Raw genomic sequence first — 17,728 nt, 5'->3', positions numbered from 1 at the left:
AGCCTGGTGACAGTGCACAGCGTCCTCACCCAGCACACGGCTTTCGTCCCGGTGGAGCCCAGCCCGCCACCCGGGCGCATGGACCCCAGCACCCCAGCGCCTTCCAGCCCCTAGGCGCCCTGCTCCAGGCCTCCCCGTCGTGGGAGAAGGAGCTGGTTCTCTTTCCAGTGAAAAATGAAGCCACAGACGGCGTCTTCTCCATTTAAGCCTAAATCCAATTAATTTGGGGGATAGCATTAGAGTCTAACTCCTAATGACTGCACCTGAATTGATTTGTCCCGTCTTCTGATGAAACAGTCTACTGTCTCTCACACAAAGATGGCAAAATGAACGAGCATGGAAGTGATCGATGTGGAGCCGCTAAGTGTAAACCAGGGAAGTGCTCTGCCCCAGGCCAAACCCTCTTTTAATCTGCAGAGCACCGGTTAACCCTTCTGTGCCGCCTCATTTGTAACATGAAGTTGCTCAAACAGATGATCTCACCCTCCGTGACTTCCTGAGTCCCTCTGATTTTTTAAGGCGAGAATAGGATGAAACAGCTCCTTACCGAAGGAAGGTTCTCTTTGTTTGGGTACTGATTCCTGGCATCTGTGTGAAAGGGAAAATGTCACAGGCAAGACTCAGGAGGTGGACCCTTTAAAACATGACCCACCCTCCTGGCGCTGGAGTCTGGATGATTCCAAGGAGACCCAACAGCAATGACACACTGTCCGCCAGTGCCCAGGGGACACTGACATTCCTTTAAACTGACCCACCTGCTCGGGGAGATCCAGGGCCTGGCCTCCTAGGGTTGTTCATGATCTGTGGTTTAGTTTTGATACTAATTTATTTTTCATTATAAAAACAAAGCAAAATCATTTGTGGAAATTTTCAATATACAAAAAGAAGGGGGTGTAGGGGAAAGAAAGAAAAAGAAAGGAAATTATCGAACAGGTTCAGTCCCTAGAGCCAACTCTTGGCGTCCTTCTGTGTTTCCCACCAGTTCGTACCACGTAGAAAATTTTTTAAATGCAGTTACAATCACACGGTGTATACAATTCCACGTCCCAGCTCCGTCCTGTCACGTTATAACATGAGCATTTAGAAGAGCTGATGGAGCGGACATCTGTGCCTATGGACGGGGCGTGAGGACCGCTCAGCCAGGGGCAGCATGCAAAGACGAGGCTGGACTTCACTAACTGCCCTTAAACAATGGTAGGATAAAAGACTCAGTGGACTAGGAAATGGAACAAGAGAAAGTTGCAGTTTTGCATCAAAGCACTTGCCAATCTCTCAGTGTGCCTTTCCTACAGAAATAAAGGCTGAGTTTAGATCCAGAGAGTGGCCGCGGTTTCGGGTGGGGGTGATGCTGGGCCCTGCTTCCTGCCTGCTGGTGAATTTTCCCCTGAGGCTGTGTCCAGCTGTGGCCCCAGGACCTGTCCCAGCCCAGGTGACGGGTGTGGGCAATTTGAAACCACTGAGCCTACACTGGGGCTCCCCACACAAATGCCGTGTGTCCAGGCTACTTCCCGGGACCTCCGACTCGCACACTGGATATACCTCCTCTGGGCCCATCCCTGCACAGGCAGCCCGTCCCAGTTCTATTCCTGAGACTCAGCAGGGTCCGCAGTAACTCGGGGGCTTACTGATATCCTAGAGAAGGGAAAGAGTGAAATAGCTGTTCTCAGAGGAGGTACCTCAAAATGTCCCTGACACACTGTGTGATGTCACTCCACTGCGAGATCAGGTGGCCCCAAAGCCACCCACCTCACTCTGTGTTTCCATCCCCTCTTTGCAGGTTCCTGGGAAAGACGATTTCATCAGCTGGAGCTGACTTATTTTGTGGTTTTGGCACAATTTCCCAAACCCCATGTACTTAAGCCATCCTTCAGAACAAAGCACCTGCATGCCAAGCGTGTCTGCTTCCAGATGCTCTGAGCACGTGTCTCTGACAGGTGCCGACAAGACCAGCCTGTTGTCTGCAAAGTAACCCCACATCTGGGAATGGGTGGGCATTTTGCAGGGGCGATCACCTGCCCCATCAAAGCGAGCTTCCTGCGGCTTCTGAGCCACTGGGGAGGTAGTTAGTTCCATGGTGAGGACGAGGAGGACCTGGTGTCATGGAGACAAAGCAGATAGAGAGCGAAGACGCATCTGGCTCCAGGGAGATGACTGGAGCCTGTCCAAGCAAATGGGGCGAATGGCTTAGTTGGAAGATGATTCCAGGGGAGCCTCACAACCCAGACAGGACAGAATCCAAGGGAAAGAGAAGAGCCGGGGAAGCTGAGAACCGCTCCTCTTCCCCTTTTCTGCTCGGTTATCTGCAAACAAGGCGATGAGAAGGGAGTTACGAAGCAGAGCGGCCAGAATGAAGCAAGCGGCATCCTTTCTTGAGTCTAGCATCCAGCCTGCACGAGTAAGGATGTAACAGGGAAGAACAAATTTGACTCCGTATGAAATCCGTTCCTTTCATTCTAACCCTGTGCTCTGTTTCCTGGGCTGAGTCCTGCTGGTTCTGCACCTTTTGTAAAAGAATGTTGCCTAGAGCCTGAAACATATGGGAGAGCCCATTCTCAAGGCTCTGACCCTTATATTCCCACTCATATAAAGACAAAAAGTTGCAGAAAAGAAAATAAAGTTTGTCGTGGAGGTTTGCAGGGACACCACGACCTGACCCCCGTGGACAGCTGCAAGAGAAAAGGATTCCGACACCAAGACGTTTGCGAAAACCAAGCGCAGCCCCTCACTTTCTAAGAACAAAAGGAGCCTGAGTTCTGACTTGGGGAAGATGGCTCTCCAGGTCACTAGTCTGCCTTCTTCTTGGCCTGCAGTCTTTCAGAATAAAGTCATTATTTCTTGCCCCAACACCTCGTCTCCCTATTTACTGGTCTGCTGCGCAGCGAGCAGAATGAGTCTGGACTCAGTAACAAGAAGGGAGCGCCATTCCAAGAAGGATGTGAGCTCAGGGCAGGCCAGCCAGGCTCAGAGCCTCGCCCATCTGGAGGCAATTCCCTGGCACCCTGAACATTTGCTAACACTTCCCTTGGCACTTGTGGCTGGTCTGGCCTTCGTGTGTGCGCCAGCGGTGGAGGAATAATCCAGAAGACTGTCCCCGCGGCTTCGCAGTGGCGTTAGAGAGCTTCAGAAGAGTGCAGCCTGGCCGCCAGGAACTCGAAACTCTGCTCCATCACAGTCATCAGCATCCCCTCGCCCCAAGTTCCCCACGGAACGTCTGTGTTCCTAAAATTCACCCTTCCGCAGATCTTAATTACCCCAAAGCCTTCCCAGCTGGACACGCCTTAGACATTGAAAATAAAATCTCCTAAATATGTATGTCTTCTCGTGTCTCGGCTTAAAACCGTTCAAAGGCAGCCGCTTAGGTCTCTCTGAGACGAGGCTGTAGTTCAACACAGAATTACAACCCCTGTGACTCACCTGCTCATCTGAGAAAGTCTCAGAAGAATCTGCCTAAATGTTGACTGTAACTTGAACCAGTTGTTTCATTAACTTTAATTTACTGAGGTGGGTAGAGGGGGATAAACTGTAATTTTATGATTCATTGCGTGAAATAGTTAAAAGTTTTCTTCCTCGCTCCTAAATGCATGTTTCTCATTTGAAGATCAAATCCACACACTCGCATCTCAGAGGCTGTAGGTCCTCTGTTTACAGAGCCACCTTCGTGGGCCCGAGCTGGCCGGCCCCACAGGGAGAGCCAGCACCCAGGGCTTCACCTCGCGGGCGGGCAGGCGGTCAGCCATGCGTCAGGTGAGCAGCAGGCTCAGGAGGCAACGTGAGGGTGGGCAGAGGGAGCCCCGGGGAAGGGGTCTGTACCCACTGTGGGGACCTTAGGAGAGAACCAGCAGGTGAAAACGGGTTGCTAGGCAACCTGGAAGCTCCCTCTCTGCTTTCTCCAGCTTCTCTGCAGGCGCTCTTACCTAACTCCATGCGGTTCCGTGTCCGCAGACCTCGCTCCCCAGATGCACCCGAGCAGAGTTTTCAGAAACTCCTCCGGCCTTTACAGCCTCATGTCCCCTCTCCCCCCAGCCCTGTTCTGCCTCACCTCTGATAAAAGACAATCTCACGTGCTGTTTTTCTGGAAAATAGCAGCTAAACGACCCCAGGCAGGGATGCTTTTCCTGTCTGGCTAAGCAGCGGCAGGGGAAGTTCTCCAGCCCCATCAGGGCTGAAGTGCGAGGCGAGAAAGGAGCAGGGCGCACGCAGGAGCTGGAGCACATGCTAGCAGAGGCACTCGGGCGCGCCGCCGGGCACCCAGTCGGCAGCTGGCCATCGCACGCCTGGCTCCTGCTGTTTCTCTGTGAACAGCGTTCCTGGCTTTTCTATCAGCCCCCGTGGGCCAGGGGACACGGCCTCCCACCTGCCTGTGCACACGTCTCTCCTTTCACTCTCCCAGTCCCTTAAACTGTAAGTGCTCAGGGAGCGTCTCAGACCCTGAACGGGCAGGCAGGACATCGCAACCACCCCACCCCGCCCATGTGCGCCCACACCTGACTAGGCTTTTCTGCCTCTGCTCAGCGTATTCCTTCTTGGCTTCCTTCTCAATCCCCTGCCCTGCCAGGTCTCACCCATGGTTCTGGGTCCCGTCTACTAAACACATTCCCATATATGGGCAGCCAAAGCCACCCGTGGGGACCAGACTGGGTCTCTGAGCCAGCTAACTCAGGAGATTGAGTTGGACTTCTTTGGAATCGTGCCTCCATCCCAAGCTTTGTCAGAGACTCTAGGCCAGATATGCCCAAGGCCATGGCCACCGGGCAGAGCCTTCCTGCGAAGAACAGACCCTGTGAAGAGACACTGGGTACCCAGCGCCCCCTCACCTTGATGCCCCCAGGTCTGAACTCCCTCCTGCCCCTCCCACTTGACAACCTCACTCCACCATGAAGTTGTTCCCCCAAGCCACCAACAAGTCATCACCTAATATATCCGGACTAAAAATGACATGACTTCTGCACACAATCAAAGTTGGGATTTGCGTACGACCAGCTCATTCCGGTGCATATTCACAAAAGGGAATAAAAAATAACCTATCAGAGTTATATCCTGTGACCCATGGTCATTAGCAAATTTAACCACAGGGATGCTCTCAGCTCGCGGACTGCAAACTCTAGGAAGCACTCCGTCCTAGTGAGAAGGGTTTGGAACCACAGCCCACACAAAAAAATGTGTCTCTGGTCCCTGCGCATGGGGGTCCCTTCGGAGGTTACCTGTGCAGAAATCCTAGTCTGTATCAAATGATTTTTTCCATTTTCAAGTTTCTTCCTGTCCCTGCTAATAACGTGCGATTTAATACTTGTTTTAGACATTTTGTTATTTACGGCGAAACCTCCGCTGTGATGTTTACACCAGTAAATCTCCCAGCTTCCTCATACATGTTGCCAAATCCCTCCACCCCCAAATAATCCAAACCCAAAAGCTGCATCAGAAATTAATAACCACGATCATAAATCAAAGTGAAGGTTTTATCCTTCCTTTCTGCATACGACATCCTGACTAAATGAGCACCCCAGTGCACACAGGGCTTATCAAAAACGGGGAAAAAACCTTCCTTAATCAAAGGTATATTTCATCTCTGAAAAATTCATCAGAATGTGTTACAGAATGACTGTACATCTTGAAAATCTCTTTCTGGCACATCTGGAAACTTACGTTTTTTCCCCCATCATTTTATTCAGGAATACAAGCGTTTCTGATTTGCATGCATAAGGCAGTTTCTTCATCTCTTATCTTGTGTGCCACGTGAATGAGTTTCTGTGATCTATGGTTACAATTACTGAAATATGGATTAAGAGTGCCCACATTAGGCAGACGGTTGCTGTGATCAGGAGGCTGCAGGAAATACATCCAGGGCGGGGGCACGCTCGGCAGCTTCCTCCGAGTCCTGCCTGCTGCCTGGAATCGCAGGTTTCAGGAGTACCTGAGCCCAGCCGCTTCTGGGCTTCCTCAGGAGCCACGCTGATAGGTCTCCCTGCGCTGGCAGTCTTGTGCTCAAAGCCGATTACTGAGACGCCATCCTCTGATTCCTATAACCCATCACACTGAATTATCCCCTCTGCTCTGCTCAGGGGCTCTTCCTCTCCTGTCTGAGTGACACACCTGCTGGGTCTTGCCAAGACCACCCAGGTAGATGCTAAGTGCATGCATTTCTTATACACTGGCTGAAATCAGGGGCCAACATCTCCGGGAAGGGCTTCATCACTGACAGTCGTGTTCATTCTACCTTTTCCCAGCATCTGCGTCTGTGCACAAAATAAACGGTGAAATGTGCAGAAAGCAGTTTGTGTGCAGATGCAAAGTGTGGAAGCTGATGGTTGTCACCACCACCCGCCAAAAGCAGGGTGGCTGGTATCTATGACGGCTGTCATCAGTGAGTGACACCCCTGTCCACTGGGTGGGGGACATCAAGGAGCTCGAAAGATAAAGATCCTTGAGATTGTCCCATAACAGCAGCTAAAAGAGCCTGGAGAACTTCCTCAGACTCAGCTCCCTCGTCTAGAAAATGGAAACGGTACTATTGCCTGGTGTGTTTGCTTCCTGGGGGTGCTGTAACAACACGCCACGAAGCAGGTGGCTTAGGACGACAGAAAGTTATTGTCTCACAGTTCTAGAGGCTGAAGTCCAAAGTCAAGGTGCCAGCAGGGCTGTGCTCCCTCTGAAATCTCACCATTCCCCCCAGACATTCCTTGGCTAGTGGCAGCATCCTCTCTGTGGCTCTCCACATAGTCCTGCCTCTGTCCGTTGTCTGCCTCTGTCTCAATGTCCCCCTTTTATAAGGATGCATAAGCCATACTGGATCAGGGCTCATACTATGACCTCATTTGAACTGGATTGCCTCTGTAAAGACCCTATTTCCGAGTAAGGTCACATTCTGAGGTGCTGGGGGTGAGGACCCCAACACATCTTTTTGAGGGGACAGAATTCAGCCCCTAACCTAGTACCGTCGTGAGACCTGGAGGTGATGCAGGCAGGGCTAGCTCTGGGCTCCACACGTCAATGACTGTCCGGGCCACCCCTCCTCCGCATCCCAGCCCCCGGGGACAGGCAAGCTCCATGTAACTCTGGATGCAGCCTAACTGAGGGGATTTGGTCAGGATTCCAACTCCGTAGCGAGTGGAACATCCTGCAAAATGAGCTGCGGGCATCACAGTGGGTCCCTCGGCTAGATACGCAAATTCAGCTTTCAGACAAGCCTAGAACATATACAGCTGCCCCAAACGGGGCACAACAGGAGTCACGTGTGCTTCTAAATTTGGCACAAAACCTGCTTTCTTCCAAAATCATGAGCAATTATCCTTTGTGAAAAGACCAAGATTGTTCATTGTTTTTCAAGGAAATACAAAAGGGAAAAGAAGAATGAATACAGCTTGACGATTACAACCTGCTGTCGGGGTGCACGCCCGCACCAGGTGATGAGCGCTTGGAGCAGAGACCGGCTCCGAGCACGTCCATCATAAGGCAGCAAGGTGAAGCGTCCGGACTGACGGTCACGGATGAGGGCTTTCAGCCTGGCTCCCGGGGCTGGTTCTGACTCAGCCTGGTTGCACGCAGTAACCGCTTCTGAAGATTCGTAATAAACAGTGCAGTGCTTGTCGCTCTCAGGGACCAGGTCCCAGGCTTTGACTGGGGCCCCGGTCAGGCTGCAGCCGCACCCAAGAATTCTGGATCCGTGCTTACGTGGCGTCTGCATCAAATGCAGCTGCGTGAACCTTCGCAAATCCAACTGTAATTCCAAATGACATGAAACAGGACTCGTGTGGCGCCCCCAACATCTTAGAATTCAGTCGGCTTTTAGCAGCGCTGGCTACCCGCCCTCCTGCCTTGGAACGCTTGAGACAAGCTCCTTTTGGGCCCATGTGGTTTCACTGTCAAGCTGGGAGCAAGTGCAGTAGGGAAACCAGTCCTGCTGGTTCACTGTCCTCACAGACAGCGTGACACCAACTTAAACTGAAATCCTCACTCCAGAGGACGTTCTTCCAAAGGCGTCACGGCACCGGGCTGGCTCAGGGCACACCTTGCAATCAGTCCTTCTTGCTGGTTTCACGATTCCCTTGAAATCAAACCGGATGTCCTAAGGGCGTGTTGCTGAGGGATCTTTTTCCCCTTTGGCCATGATGAGGTGCCTGCCACAAACAATCCCCAGCTAAAATTTCTTCTGTATGAAATCAAAAGTCTTTCCATCCTCTCTGTTCCCCTCAGAGTGATCTGCTGGGAGGGTGGTCAGTACTCCATGAATAGGGACCCAAGATTTTCCAGGTCACTCAGAGCTGGACCAAGCACTCCTGCTTCTACAGGATCCAAACCTTGTGTGGACTCCTGTTTGCTGACATACAGATTGTCATACAAAGAATAGTTTCAAACGTTAGAAAATTGTAAGCAGTGGAGGACTGGATTCTATTTGTACCGCTTGACTCTAGAGGTCAGTGAACAGACTTTGTATGACATCTCATGGACGAGGGGAAGTAGAGGACTTAGACATGATCTAAGCCAACCCTGTCCCCGGCCTCCCCTCCCTCCTGGCGTCCCCTCCTGGCGTCCCCTCCATCACTCACCTCCATCCTGGGGTCCCGTCCACCATGCACCTCCATCCCGCACCTCCATCCTGGGGTCCCCTCCATCCCACACCTCCATCCTGGCGTCCCCTCCAGCTTCCTGAAGCCAGTCCCAGCATCTGCTAGCCTCCCCAGCCTTCACCTGCCCCCTCCTCTGCCCAGAGCTGCCCTCACTAGCTCTCCTAGGCCCATCAGTAGGATGAAGCCTGACTGTGAAGAGGACAGAGCTTCAGTTTCAGGGCCAGGGGGGCCGAGCAGTGTGTCCCCATGGACATTTGTTGTGTACAGTTTGCAGAGAATGTGTTTGGACCCCAGCTGGTTAAACCCACCACCTCTGTCTGCTCCAACTTCCTAGCCATCCTGCAGCTGCTGCTGGTGGAGGGGCAACTGATTAGTTCTGTGGTCATGGGATCTCTCTCTATGGTTTGTGTCCACTTCCAGGTACAGGTATGTCATTGGTCACCATCCTGGTTTAGGAGGCACTTCTGTGAATCCTTCTACCATCCCTCAGCCGCCCAGTGAGAGTGCTAACACCTGGATTTTGTCAAGCTGGTTACCAGTGTCACCGATGCAGGGAATCCTGAAGGGCAGGCCCTGGACTGGAAATACAGATATGCCTTGCAATCGTACAAGAAAGAATTTTAACAGTTGCTGTTCCAAACTCGACAACAATCCTAAATGTTTACCTGAGTTTCCAGAATTTGTCCCCAGACGCCCCAGTCACCAGTAACGGGTTATGGAGCTGAAAGATACAAAATACATTCCTAGATCATCAAAAATATAAAGCTAATGTTGACCACGCCGGCCAGAGGAGGGACCAAACTGTCTAGTCTCTCTACAGGAAGTAAGCACTCAGAATTATGGCTGAATTCAGACGCGACCAAGACGATGCAGCCAAATGGAAGGGGCAGCAGGAGAGGCGGGGCTTCGGCGGCTACGGAAATCCATGAACTGTGATTCCCAGAGGCATAAAGCAGGTTGTTTCCTTGCATTTTGTGACTGATGTATTACAGACCAGCTTTTCAAAGTCTGCTATTTGTCATGATATCTTTTCAAGTGTAAATGAATACTCGCTTGCCTAAGTTGGTGCTGGCTTTACTTATTTATTCATCTTGTATGTATTATTTTTTTAATGGAGGTACTGGGGGCTGAACCCAGGACTTCGTGCGGGCTGAGCACGCGCTCCCGCTGAGCCGTCCCCTCCCCTCGAAGGTAGTATTTGGAATCGTGTCTTCTCTTTCCTGAAGAGTCCCCTAGCGCTGACGCTGACCCAAACCCCGCGTCCGCCCTGGCGGCAGGGTGTGGGGGCGGGGCCCCGGCCCAGGGTCCGTGAGGAGCCGCCGGTGGTCGGGGGCCCAGGTGCCCACCTTCAGCTTCTATCCCCAGGTACCCAGTGACTGCTCAGCCTGTGCCCAGTCCCCTTGCGGGGATGGGGTGCTGCTCTGAGGCTTGTCTTCTGCCACAGACTTTGACACTTGCCTGGTACTCGCCAGGTCCCCATCCCAGGCCCGAATCGCCACTTCCCCCCTTAGCCAGTGGTTGGGGCTCTTCCTAAAACCAAGCAGACTTTCCCCAGGATCAGGATGGTCACTCCCCAGGGAAGGCTGCTGTGAGCAGGCTTCTGCAGTGCGACTCCAGCTGCTGCGGCCCCTCCCTTAGACGGGACCCCCTGAATATGAAAGAAAATCAACCATCCTCCCTACCCCTCCACTTCCCTCCCAGGGCCTGCCTTTGTTTCCTCAGTAAAATGAGAAAATAAGGGCCCTACCTTCCTGGATTATGGTGCATAATATAATCCACATGAAGCCTTGGGCACGGTGCCTGGAACCGACGGAGCCCTCTTGACGGTTACTCGCCCTGTGGTTGTCATTGTCACTGTTTTCATTAATAAGAAATACTCATATTATTAATAATAATACCCAGTGCACCGTCAACATCACCTAAATCATGGGCGGAAATGTTTCACCGCAGACTATAAATGGCAGAACCCCCGAGGCCAGGGGCGGCCCGCTAACGGGAGAGCGATCAGCCCCACTCCTGCATAGCCACTAATCCCTCACCAATCCAGGGTGATCCCCCGGCTCACACGTCCAAAGAACATCATGAGAAATTTCTCCAAAAATGTTGTTTCGATCCAGATATATGATGTCTACAGAAGGCCTCAGCTCTCGGAGTCCAATTTCCCTGTCAAAACAAGGAAATGAAACTAATCTTGCCTGATTGGCCTTTACTGAACTCCCACTGGCTTCAAATGATCACCAGCCGTCTCCAGAGGCTTATAAACCATCCAGGGAAAGTCGCGTCTGCATTCTCGCTGTGGACCCAGCTCGCGGGCCTGCGGTGGGAGGAGAGGCCTAGTCTCCCTCTGCTACAGACTGTGTTATGTCAGAGTTTTCACACAGACCACAAGCGTCACAGAAACAGCTACCACGTGGGTGCAGCTGGCTAAAACTGGGCCAGATCTGCTCCTCCATCCTGATGATCTGCGTAATTTTCCAGTTGCTCAAAATAGAATTCTGTCTCCATCTAAAAATGCTAGAAGAGAGGGGGGCATGAGATTTTCATAAGGGTGATATTTTTTTTTTTATTTTTCTTGGAATTTTTTTTTTCTAAAAGACTTGAGACTTTTATTTGAATCCAGCTGCCCCTGGTGCCCTGAAATGTGTTGCAGCGTCTGAATCTAAATAAGAGAAGACCACCCCCAAGTTCTTAGCTCTGTCCCTGCTGTCCAGGACATGGTAAGCTGGGGCCACTGGGCTTCTCTGAACCACCAAGGCCAACCCGGAGCAAATCAGGGGTGGGTTCTGGTGGAGAGGAGGCCACGGCAGTACGGACTAGGGGCGGAAGTGGGGGCCACATGAGCTATTTGTGACCTGGGAAATAAACACGGGAGCAGTGTCTTAGAGGACATCTGATGTTTCCATCTGCCCAGCACCCATTCCCCACTTTGGACATTGACTTCTTCTACAGGACCATCTCTCCTCCATCCTTAGACCACGTTGTTCATGGGGGTCTGACCCACCTCTGGCTCGTGAGCAAAGGCTATGAAGTAGGTCTGGCTAATGAAACGTCACAACTGGTCAGCCAGAGTGATTAATTTAAGATGTGAGGTATGTGACCCAAACCAGCCAACCAACTTAAGTGCCAACCCTGAGACTCTTGCTAAAATTCCTGGAGAAAAGCCTCTCTGCCTGTGGCAAGCCTGGAGCTCCCATCCTTGGGAGACACTATCTGAGAATGAGTCCAACCCAGATGAAAGCAGAACCAAGAGGTGGAGACTAGCTTCTGACAACATTGCCTGCATGTCTGGAACTAGTTTTCCCTGCAGCTGGATTTAGCTCCCATTGGAAACTTCAGTTCTATAAGCCAATAAATTTATCTTTTCTTAGGCCAACTTGAATTACATTTCTGACTATTGCAACGAAAAGGATCTTATCCAATCGTCTGCAGAACCAGAGAGCTTAAAAAGGGATTGGGCAGGCCAAGGACCAAGGCGCTGGGGCAGACATCACTGAATCTCATCAAATATCCCTAAATCTTGGTTACGTATTAGGTGTGCTTCTCTCCACCCGCCTTTGAAGCTAGCTGTGGTCACGTGATTTGCTTTGGCAGTGAAATGAGATCAGAGAGGCTCATATCACCTCTAGGGAGAAGCTTAGGAGCAAATGTTATTTCAACACATCCCTTTTTTCTGCCTTGCCAATTATGGGAACAGAGATGGAGCCTCCTTCATCCTTGGTCCATGAGATAGAGAGGACCTCATGTCCCAACCAAACAGGGATGGACATGTAGCCTGAATGGGGGGGACAAACAGATGAAAACAAAGTATTTTAATCCACTGATATTCGGGACTTGCTTGTTACTGCAGCAGAGATCATCTGGCCCTGACTGATACTAACATCTGGTCTATGAGAGCAGCAGTGAGAGCCCAGGCAAGAGCTAGGCACGGTGGGCATCCTGTGTGGCCAGCCAGCTGTGCGGTTAGGTCTTCCATGTGACAAGCGAAATGAGTAGGAGGATCTTGAAGACTGTAAGACCCAGAGGACCATTAGACAAGGCATGTGGACGTTGTTAAACTAAAGAGGTAAGGAAATGGTGGGAGGGAAGACTTAGACTGGTCAGTAGCCGGGAAACTTTGGATAATACTCGTGAATAACAGCAGCCAAAGGACATAAGAGAAATGGAATGTGAAAGAAAACACAGAAGTGATCACACCCAGAAGACAGAACTGTGTTGACTAATGAAACTACACTTGAAATTTACCTGCCTGGATTGTTCTGTGAGTCCGTCTCAGCTCCCTGACATGCACGCCTCACACTGGGCTCCACAGTAACCCTGCAGGAGGCCTTAAGGAGACAGACCATTAGCCCAAGGGTGCGGTCACTGGGGTCAGACTCTAGTCGTCTTGTCCCACCCAGGGGTGTGCGATCCTGATGAGATAAGAGAGGTTCAAATACATCAAAGCCCAAGTCAACGTGTTGTCTCTTGTGGGGGGGGGTGGTCCTGAAATAGCTTATTGTTTTAATTATTCATTGCTCTTCAGCAGATTACCTCAAAAATGTGTGCTTTAAAACAATAAGCATTTATCACGTTATAGTTTCTGTGGGTCAGGCATTTGGAAGTGGGTCAACCCGGTGCTTGCAGTGCAGAGTCTCTCGTGAGATTGCAGTCAAGATGCCAGCTGGGGCTTCCGTCAGCTGAGGGCTTGACTGGGCCCGAGGAGCCACTTCCAACATGATCACTCACGAGGCTGTTGGCCAGAGATCTCAGATTCTTACCCATGGGCTCTCCATGGGCTGCCTGAGCATCCTTACAACATGGCAGCTGGCTTCCCGCAGAGCCAATGAGCCGAGAGAGAGAACAGGGAAGAGGTCAGAACGCCTACTGTATGTAGCCTGGTCTCAAAGTCTAGATGCATCTCCAAGAATTTACAAACCACTCCTTCTGCCATCTTCTATTTGTTAGAAACGAGTTGCTAAGTCCAGCCTACAGTCAAGGGGAGAGGAATTAAGCTCCACGTCTTGAAGGGAGGAGTATCGATTTGGGGACAAATTTTAAAATCACCACACTCATGCACCTTGTTCTCTTCTCAGGGTGATGAACAGAATAATGGACTCCAAAGATGCTGGCATCTTAGTTTCTGAGACCTATGAGTATGTGACCTGATGTGGTCAAAGGGACTTCCAGGTGTGACTAAAGGGCCTTGGGATGGAGAAGTTATCCTGGATTATTTGAACTGGCTCAGCATAATCACAGTTTCTCGTCAGACGGAGGCAGGAGGGTCTGAGTCAGAGGAGGAGATGTGAAGACGGAAGTGGAGGTCAGAGTGTGACCCAGGGGATGCAGGCAGCCTGGAAGCTGGAAAAGGCAAGAAGTAAGAGCCTTCAGAGGGAAGACAGCCCTGCCGACAGCCTGACTAGGACTCCTGACCTCCAGAACTGTAAGAGAGTAAGTTCTTGCTGTTTTAAGCCACTCAACTTGTGGTCATTTGTTACAGCAGCCATAGGGAGCTAACACACCTAGCAAGCGTTTGTTGAACCCGCACACGTGATGGGAATACAGAGCTGCACGGGATAGAAAAGTGACCGAGAGAGGCCAGGGGCAGGAGACAAGCAAGCAAACAAATGCATGAACTAAACCTATCCGTAGTGGTCATCGCTATCAGGACAGTAACGCCAGGGGGTGTGACTCGGCCGCCGCGGGGTAGCTGAGGGGTAGCTGTGGTCAGAGAAGGCCACTGGAGCACAGGGAGCCCGCCTCATGCACGTCTGGCAGGGGAGCAGAGACACAGCCAGAAAAGGAAACATGAAGCGGAGAATTCCAGAGGCAAGAATAATGTTGGCGGACTCCAGGGAGACAAAAAAAAACCCAGAGTGAACAGGGACAGAAAGAGGCAGGGGCCAGGTCAAGTAGGGCCAAGTGAAACGGGTCCCAGAGTCAGACACAGCTCAGGGAGGTGGTGTGGCCCGACTTACAGGGAGGGCTGCCCCCGCCGTTCCTGTTGGATATGACGGTAAAGGACACAGCGGCCACCCAGAGGGGACCTGGAAGCTGCTGCTGTCACACAGGTGAGAGATGGGCGGTTGGACAAGGGTGGGAGTGATGGTGAAAAAGACTGGCGGGTCAGAGTGTGTTTTCCAGATGGAGAGACGAGGATTGACCCCACTGGCTAGGGGGTGAGAGGGGAGCCAAAGAGAAGGATGGAGGGGCTATGCTGAGCACGGAAGGCCGGTGCGCCCCCTTCCTGGCTGTGGGACCTCGGGCACGGCACTAGGTGGTCCCGACAGCCCTTCGCAGTGTGAAGTCTTTGGGTTATTGACGGCTTTTATCCTGATGGCTCCCCGACCTCAGGAGTCTAGTGCATGTGGCTGTTAGCAGAGAAAGCAGGGAGCAGCCAGCACCCCCATGTGCTAACACTGGGGGTTCATTACCCACCGAGGCACAAAACGCCCCAGGCAGCACTGCGGAGGAAGACACAGCGAAGGCAGCAGGGGGACTGTGCGCATCTTGCTAACTTGGTTTCCCAGTTGCTCAAGGACTCTTGGCACTGGCTCCGGGGGTGGCGTGTTTGTGCGCCCTGGATGCTCTGTGCCTGCAGAGGGGGAGCCTGGCTCCTTCTCCCTTTACATTCACCCAGGACCTGAGGCTCTAGTTCATCAGACTCTACTAACAAGCACCGAATTAGAACATCAGCCGCTGTGCCCATTTCTCCCTGCAGATGACGGACAAAGAGCTACAGGCCCGAGCGTGGTGCCCAGAGCTCCTTTCAGACAGAGTAACTCCGTCTCATAAAGAAGCATGTGCTGCAGTTCCCAGGCTGACAGCCGGACCGCGAGCGCCCGCAGGAGAGGGCCACTCCCCGCAGCGTCCGCCAGGCGTGCGGGGGACTTTGCCCCAGTCCGCTGCGGTTCCCAGGCATGTGGTCTGCTTCTTCAGAGCAAGGACAGCCAGTAATTTTTGCCAAGCAGTTGTATTTGTTTTGACACTTAATCCCATGTTCCTCTTAAAAAAAAATCACCATTTTTTGGTGCTTTGTCAGTCATGAGAGTTCAGAATATATTTGTTGAGTGAACGTGTCAATGATGAGGTGACCGTTATCTGGAAAATCTGGATCCCTCTGGCCAACCTTCTCCATGGAAACTATGCCTCTGACAGCAAAGATCTCAGGATGATGGGGTCAAAAGATTTGTTAGTGATACCTGTAGCCAAATATTCACGGATATCAATTATGCGGCTTCAGGCATGGGTCAGTGCAAAACTTCCCAATATTTTTTAAATTATATCACTTTAATAATCAATTACGTCAGTTACAAAGGGCACATGCATAGTATTTCTGCTTCTCTGGGGAGCTGTTCCTGCTGGCGATCATTTCAACTCCTGACCAGTGGCTCTGGAGAGCTGGCCAACTCCCTTCCTTAGCAAATAAGGCTGAGTTGTACCCAGAATCCTAAAGCCACATGGATTCCAGGAAACGATTGCTTTGGAGCTCCAAAAAAATGATGAAATAAACAATATTAGAGACATGGGAAGTGAAAGAAATGTGACTGCCCCATAAGCAGTTGCTTCTACTGCTCTCCGCGGCAGCCCACGCATTTCATGTTTGTCTTAACACAGGAATGAATAAAGGCGACATTCCTTAGTGAGCAGAAGAGCTTGGCTTTCTCACAACTCACACGCCCTTCGGGACATAGGCAAGCTGATCAAACGGAACAAGGAAAAGTAAGAAATGCCGTTAAACTACTAAAGCATCCCATCAACTCTCCTTTCTGTGCGAATAGCCCAGCAGCCCTCAATTTAGTCTCCCGTTTGGCCAAATAGACAAATTCAGTCCTTCCACTTGTTCTGCAGAGAATAAGTCCCAGGTGTCTTGTTTCAAAGGGCATCACTTCAAAAGATGAAGGCAGAACAAAACCTGGGCCAAGCACTTGCTGCCTGACCGTGGTTCTGGCTAACTGAAGGTGCTGGTTCACTCAGTAACTCTGGTCTCTCGCCTCCCGAACCACCCGCCACATTCTCCTCACCCCTGAATTTACTAAAACATCTCACTGTCTTGCCCACAACCTCTTTGGTTTTGTTTTCTAATTTGTTTGAACATTAATTGGAAAGTGCTTTCATATCGTCTCCCCCAAAAGCCAAGTGAGCAGGGCTGACGCTGTGGGACCAGGAACCTGCCGGGAATCTCAGATGACTTTCGAATTTCGAGTCAGACTTTCGACCCATCTCGCATCACCTCAGCTCATTCTCACACCAGCCCCGTGAGGTCAGGAGGAGGTTGGTCTCCTCCATTTTCCAGATGGGCAGGGCACTGACAAGGGCTGAAAGTCACCTGGCTGCTTCCATCAGCCCAGTGATAAAATCCGAGCTGCGTACCGGGATCATCGTGAGCTGGTGGGGGTGATTATGAGGGTGGAAGAGACAAAGAGGGGAGAGAAACTGGAGGCAGAGGAACAAGTAGACCGTCTGCTAAGAAAGAGGCCATAAACTAGGGTAAGGCAATGGGAATGGTGACGGGAGTGGGGGACAGATGCAGGGAATAGTCTAGAAACAGCACTGACTTTCCAGAAGCGGCGGCTTCCAAGATGGTGGATGGGGACTCTGGAGAACAATCAGACACTAGTGATGTTCCCAGAGGCAGGTTGTCCCAACTACAGCATCTGCATCAACGGAAGAGAAGGACATGGGATGGAGGAAGGGTGCTGAGTTCATTCCGATGCTGAGTCGAGGCATCTTCGGCACCTCAAATTCAGGTGCAGCTTGAGAGATGTCTGAGATGGAGATGCAGATTTGAACAATGATGCACAGTCAACGCCGTAGGAAGGGAAAGAGGCAGAGCAAAGAGGAAACGCCAGCAAAGACAGAGCCCAGAGCTCCCAGTGCTCCCGTGGGGACCCTTTTCCTAAGGTGTGACTGGAAAAATACCCAAGTCTTAGAATGCTTGCTAAAGCGAATCTTGCAATTAGAGCCTCAGTTTGGGACAGAATTTCTGGTTTGATATAAACAAAATATATACAGTATGGAACATGTAACTTTAAAAATATTTAATAATAATTAAGTTCTGGGATATCTGGTCATAGTCACAGCAAAAGAACAGAAGAAAATTAGAAGATAATCTACACCTGAATGTGCATGTGTGCGCATGTGCATGTGTGTGGTGTGTGCACGGATGTATGGAAATGATATGTAAC

The 17,728-nt window shown here is 51.2% G+C and overlaps 1 long non-coding RNA gene across 1 annotated transcript; it reads right to left on the bottom strand.

Moving 5' to 3' along the window:
• Nucleotides 1-5,181: 5,181 nt before the first annotated feature.
• On the bottom strand, nt 5,182-11,395 carry LOC123614876 (uncharacterized). The gene is made up of 3 exons (XR_006722351.2): nt 10,312-11,395; nt 9,230-9,285; nt 5,182-8,314 (listed from the first exon to the last, which is right to left on the bottom strand). It is a non-coding gene; the product is annotated as an uncharacterized LOC123614876 (long non-coding RNA).
• Nucleotides 11,396-17,728: the final 6,333 nt, after the last annotated feature.

The sequence above is a fragment of the Camelus bactrianus genome, chromosome 5, assembly GCF_048773025.1.
Source record: "Camelus bactrianus isolate YW-2024 breed Bactrian camel chromosome 5, ASM4877302v1, whole genome shotgun sequence".
Lineage (NCBI taxonomy): Eukaryota > Metazoa > Chordata > Mammalia > Artiodactyla > Camelidae > Camelus > Camelus bactrianus.
The sequence above is the reverse complement of the archived record's forward strand: the minus strand, read 5'-3'. Positions and strand labels throughout refer to the sequence as shown.